This window comes from Varanus komodoensis, unplaced genomic scaffold (genome assembly GCF_004798865.1).
Source record: "Varanus komodoensis strain SLA01 unplaced genomic scaffold, ASM479886v1 scaffold81, whole genome shotgun sequence".
Classification (NCBI taxonomy): Eukaryota; Metazoa; Chordata; class Lepidosauria; order Squamata; family Varanidae; genus Varanus; species Varanus komodoensis.
This window is the reverse complement of record NW_025336495.1, coordinates 1522626-1529267: the sequence shown is the minus strand read 5'-3', so window position 1 is coordinate 1529267 and position 6642 is coordinate 1522626.

The following is a 6642-nucleotide window of genomic DNA, read 5'->3' as shown; positions in this document are numbered from 1 at the left end:
CCGCAGGATGCTCCAGGCACTTCCACTTGGACCTCTGGCCTGGAGGAGCCCACCTGGGGAAGAGCAGGGTGGCCCCTTTGCTATGGAACTCCCTGCCTCCTGGGGGGTCTTCCGGTGCCTCCTGAAAACACCTTTACTTCAGAAAGCCTCCTGAACCTTGACCTGCTGCAACTGCCTTGGCCTCGTTTTCAACCTCGCGCTTCATCCTTCTACACACTTTATCTTTCCACAGCTGCAGAATCTCTGCCGTGGAGTACGGAGCCAGGTGTGGCTCTTCTGAAGGGGTAAAACCAGGTACCACTAGAACATGTGAGCCCAGGGCCAAATCAGACACCTCAGGATCAAACACGCGTGACACTCTACCCCCAGCCCCCTGCGGAGGAACTCTGTGAATCTGTGTGCCGTTTACGCACAGCCGTCCTCGAAGACGGCTACAAAACGAGGCAGGCCGGCCAATAATAGGGACCACAGGTCTGGACACAGAGCAGCAGTTCTGGCCTCTTTGCCCTGACCGCCCGCTATATTTCTGAGCCCAATGCAAGGTGTTGGGAGCAGGAGCTCTGCAAGCAGGCCGAGCATGCCTGGTCACCGAGGCCCTCCCGTAGGATGCTCCAGGTGCTTCCACTTGGACCTCTGGCTAGAAAAGCCCTGGGGCCACAGCGCTTGACAGAATTCCTCTCCCAGTGGCGATCTACCTGGATACCACTACTCCAACACCACCTCCAGGGGAGACTGGAAGGGTGACAGGAAGGAGGAAACCTCCTCGGTGGTGGCCCCATATTTCTGGAAGAGAATCCTTTCAGTGCCAGGTTAAGCCTGTCCTTTTCTCCAGGGCACTGAATACCATTTATTGGTATTTAGTGGTATGAAGTGGCATTTTCTCAGCTCTCAGTCCTCTTTGAACTGAAAATTGTTTCTGCTGTGAAATTGTTTTCAGGGGATGTACACTGGAGCAACATCGGTGGTGTTTTATTGGTTTCGTGCTCCGTGTCTTTGTGAATTCTTGTGAACTGCCCAAAGAGCTGTAGCTACCGAGTGCTATAAAATGAAAATAGTAGTAGTAATAGTATTGTCCTTCTGCTGGGCAGATTTAAATAAGGAGGCCCTGAGGGATTCCAGGGAGACGAATCAGTCTCAGATCCAGCTATAAAAGGACTCCCGGCCTTCATTCCGCACTCGAGGAACAGAAAGGTGCTTGGCCTCGATATCCCAGCCCACAGCTGGAAATAACATCTGCTCGCCCTAATGCAGCACCCAGACTATTGCCTGGGGCAGCACCGCCAGATCATTTCCTGCAATCCCCGGGAATCAGATTGGAGCAATAATCCCCGTGTTGACGGAGCCCAAAGCATTAATCCGTGGCCGTCCAGGCGCTGCCGGTTCGGGTCCGGCAAGGCACACCGTCGCAGGCTGCCCTCGGTACGGGGGCATGGTAAAATCTGTTCCATCTGCAAGGTACATCTTGCCAGGCGCTTCTCGTGCCAGTGTTCGTTCACTAACAGAACCGGCTTTGCACAAAGGCTTTCATTCACATTTGTGCAGATTGATTGATTGATTGATTGATTGATTTAGAGGTTTTGTACGCCGTCCCATCGCTTATAGCCTCGGGACGGCTTCACATAAATTCGGAGTCACGCGAAGCCACACTGCCAAAAACGCACAAATTCCCGCCATAAGCGAATCCCTGGAAAATGTGCGGCTTTATGCTTCAGCTGACAACGGGGGAAGGCACAGTTACCTTTTTTGTTGCATTTTCTCCGGAAAGATATGCATGACTTTACGGAAAGCCTAAAAAATGGAGTGCATGTGCACAGAATCCACGCAACTCAGGAACAGCCGGGCTGCTGCAGAATCCGTGGGTCGGATTCTGAGGAATTCAGACTCATCTGAGCATCTTCCGGATTTCTCTGCCATTCCTAGACACAGTGATAAAGAGAACCCCACTTTTTGGATAAGGCGGATTCCAACACATGGACAAAAAGAGGTAAGGCATTCCCACGTAGGAGGTTAAAAGAAGACCCCCATTTCCAAAGTCTAGGAATAAACACTCTCACTTAAACACATATACAAAGACCAGCTGACGGAAAAGGATGCGAGCTGAGCTGCATGCCGTGATCGCCCTGCTGGCCTGGTGCTGAATGAGGATGTGCAACTGCAAAGCCCGTCTTCCTGCCCTCCCGCCAGAGAGCTCTTTATTGTTAATGCAGATGTGGATGGGACACCCCTTCACTGGGTAGGGGGCCCCTTCAAGGAGAGCGTTGCCACGGCCCACCCCACACCAGAGCGCTGCGCCTTGCGGAGTGTTTCCCGGGCGCCAGCTGCCCGATCGGTCCAGCCCCACGGCTCCCAGTTCCTTCCCACAGCCGTTCAAAGGGCGCCAAAGCCCCTCTGCACTGCTGCGATGGGCCCAGGGTGGCCCGGCGGCTCCGACCCACGTGGGGATGGGAGCGCCCCTTTCCCTGCATCATTCCCAGGCCACATCCTTGCTGCCTCCGTCTCTGCTCTCCCCCAGCGAAGTTCTCCAGGGACCACAGCTGCTCAGGACATCAGAATGGCCCCGCTGGATCAGGCCAACGGCAGCCCCGCCTGGCCCACTTCCGGCTGGCGCAGGAGCCATGCAGCTGGCCCGTGCAGAGCCCCGGGATGGTCCCACAGGCTCGGGCAGACTCCCCGCCAAGGAGCACCCGATCCTCCTTTCAAGCTGTCCAAACGGCCACCATCACTCCATACAAACGGGGCTTCCTCAGACCCCACTGGAATTTCATGGCTGGCTGTGGACCAGACAGCCCTTCGTGTACAAACAGAGGACTGCCCCCTGCAGAAGAGGACACGTGTCCACCCCACACCAGAGAATCCAAGACGCACCAGAGAGGCATGGGGTCACGGGTGCCAGTAACCATCAGCTGCTTCCTCCACCCTGAATTTGCCCAATCCCCTTTCCAAGCCCTCCAAGTTTTGGCCTGCGCTGCACCTTCGGGTAATGAATTCTGTCGCTGGACTCTGTGCCAGGCATCTGCTGAAAACCCCTTTTTAACATTTCCCCCAGCTTTTTGCTGTTCAAAGCATGTTTTCTTGCTCTTTAGACCTTGAGTGCTGCTAGTGCTGGTTTGCTTCTGATGCCATTCGAGCCTGTTTTTAATTATATGTTCATTTTGTATTTTTCAGCTCCGTGTGTCTAACCTCTCTCCCTGACCATCGCCCAGAGGACTTTCTGGGTAGTATAGGACTGCTGCGAGGCAGAGGCAGCGGGGCAGCTTGCTAAGCTGGCTGTCGGCTTCCTTTCACGAGCTCTCGTGGTCTGCACACCCCTCTTCCGCAGCAGACCTAAGAGGGGCCCCGTATGCGAGCTCAGAGGGGAGGCAAATTGGGATTGGATACCCAGCTGGCTCTTTGGGGTTGTAATCCAACAGGAGAAGACTTTGCAACGACCTGAAGGGCTTGTCTCGCCCACCTGGGGAGAGGGTCTTGGAGGCAGTGCTGCCCAGGGACACTCCACAACCCGGAGCTGGCAGCAACAGCCAGCGAGTTCCAGCACGAAAAGGTGGAAAATCCACCTTCTCCTCCTCCTCCGTGGGCCAGGGCAGCACAAGCTCAGCCTCCTGCTGCCTGCCAAGAGCATTTCTGCAAAAGCCGCTAATTAGAGCCAGAAGTGTGTCTCCCGCACACCTGCCATGGGGCTGGCCATCTGGCCCGCCGGCCACCCAGCTGGTGCTCCCTTCCCAGTGCCAATCCGCCGCTCACCTCCGCACCTGGCTGCACCTGCACCGAAGCGCTGCTGAGATGGAGGAGTCCAGGCACAGCACCAGTTCGCTTCCAAGCACAGGAGCGCAGATGGGGAGTTGCTCAGAATGGGGCCAGCTCGAGTCTGACCCAAGCGCAGCAGAGCCGTGGTGGGCAAATTTAGGAGCCAGGCGGCACCGTGTGATAAAGCGGACCTTTTCAAGGATTATTTTGAAGAAGAACCAGCCTGGGAGCCGGGGGGGGGAGGGATCTTAATGTGCTCCCCTGATTTTTGCTCCCAAAAGTGTTATATACTTCAAACTGGAACACTTTTTAGGCAAAAAACAAACAAACCAACCAACCATCCCAGCAGGGGAGAACATGTTTGCTTTATATCAGAAATAATCCAATCCTGCCTTCGTCATAATCCCAAATATGAACAAAAGCACTGAAAAATGTTCACGCATTCTGAAATTACAGTCATGTTCGGGAAAGGTTTTCTCAGGACTCAGAAATGAATTTTAAAATCATGCCTTTCCACACTGTGGTCAATTTGAGAGAAGGCTGCCCTTTGGAAAAATGTGCGTGATCTCCTTTCAAAATGCACATTTTCCTTTTACAGTAAACAAAGGAAAAGGCACACAGATGCAAACGGAACAATTCAGCTTTGAAGTGCAGTTCAGAGAATGTTGGCAAATGCAGCCCGGCTGTTCCTGCACGAGGCAGGAGCGGTTCCCCTGAGCAGGCTCCAGCCGTCTCCCTCCTCTCCCTCACTCCCATGAATCCCACACGGCCCCTTCCCCGAACACAACCAAGAAGCTGCCTCTCTGATGCCCTTTAAGTCCTTCAAGAATCACCTCCTTTTCTTCCAGGGTTTGGCATGTCCCTCTGGTCCCCATAACCTGATTGCTGCTTTTCCTAATGTGGCACCCTCCAGATATCTGGAACTATAAACCACATCTGCCCCGGCAGACACTGTCCAGAATGATGGGAACTGTGGTCAACACCTTCAGGGCAGAGAAGGCCCTTCCAAGAACTATCCATGTGCTTGCATGTGGAAAATTGGAAAAGTGTGCTTGCATTTCTAAAACACGGAGCTTCAGGTCACAGGAGAAAAAAGCAGATTTAATAGACTACTCATAGAAAGGACTGCTCTGGACTCCTGGAAGGCTACTAATTCATGCGGCTGCTCTGGAGATGTGAAAGATTTTTTCCAGGCCTGTGCAAAAATTGGCCCCTGGAATGTTGATAGTGGTGTGTCTAGATTTTGAAAGGGAGATAATCGGTTGGACTGATCCCCCCCAATAATGTCTGGCGCAAGTAAAATACGGAGGCAACAGCAACACACGAGAAAGCATCATTTCCCATGTTTTGCACAGCTCGTCTCCCCATTTGTTGAAATGTTGTCTCACCGCGTTTCGCTTTCAGCCGCCGCTGAAATGAGGCCCTGGGAGATTTTCCAAAACCAAAATGCAGCCTTTGGACTGAAACTGGATTTGCAGTTCCAGGATATGAGACAGACAAACAAGCAGACAGACAGACAGAGCCCAAAATGCACACGCAAATAAATAAACGAGTCGCTCTTCGTAATGCTAGCTGTTTTAAAAAGGTCCGGCCCTCCCGAAATCGTTCTGGCTTGTTTTTAAATTTTGCACCGTGTAAACATTTATACTGGATTTGCGGTTTATGTTTTTACAAGTTGCCATGAACTGTCAAGAGAGCTTCAGTAACCAGGCCATACAAAAGGAAGGAAGGGCGAGTTACTGGGGCCTGGAGTCACCCTGAGAAGTTGACTGGTAAGGGAGGCCTTCCCGCCAAGGCTGCAGAACTGGCTCCAAAAGCAGCAGCAATGGCTTTCTGGGCCCAGAGAGCGCGGCAATTAATGGCCCCTAGTCCTGGTGGCCCTCTCCCACCTCCAGCATCAGGGTGTGCCAGATGCTGGGGAACATGGGTGAGAGGGTGCTGGGCACTCCTGTCCCACTCGAGGGCTGCCTGCCACGTGAACCCAGCGCCGGACTGGGTGGGTCCTCGGCCGGATCCGGCAAGACTCTTCTTGGGTTCTTGCATCGGAACGGCACCAAGCCACCGCCAAGAGGAAGTGACGGGCCGTGTGCCCGGAACACGTTTTATCGGCCTCCCTGTGCATGGCTTGTTCTCAGCACAGACAAGCAGGCGAGGGCGATTCCCCTGCTTTATTAAGAGGCTTCGATCAGAGCCTTCCCCTCCCACCAGCCGCCCCGGCCTCACGACGCTTTACTCCGGTCTGGCGGCTGGGTGGGCGGGAGGCAGCGCGGGCACCCACCGCAGCCTGGCCCAGGTGGTCGGCAAGAAGGGTGGGGGGGGGGGGTCCAGGAAGCCTGCTGCAGCCCACTGTCCAGAGGACTCCTTCATGCAATACTCTGGGCATCCCAGAAGCCTTGCTGTGCCATCCGAGCGGGACAGTCACTCATCTGCTTTATGTCCCTCCCTTGGCTACTCCACCGAGTAGCAGAGCGGAGACCAGAGCGGAGGGGAGCCCCCCGTTCACACTCAGGCAGAAGTGGTGCTGCAGCTCCAGCATCCCCCGGCCAGCGTCCGTGGGGCTGCCCCCTAGCAAAATGCAGGCACAACGCGATGGCCCTCCGAGCTTCGGGAAAGCCCTCCAAGGTCAGCGCTGGGGATCCACACTTGAAAGACCTGATTGATGGATTGATTGAAAGTTTTTATATGCCATCCAATACCAGAGTCTCTGGATGGCTTACAAAGACAAAACAACATACCAACAAACACACCACATCCACCCATTAATGATAAAATCAAAGATAAAACCAGTTAAATGTTAAAATGTTGGGAAAATAGAACGGTTTCCGCCTAACGCCGAAAAGAATGAAGCGGTGGCACCAAACAAGCCTCCCTGGGAAGCATGATCCAAAGTCAGGGCGC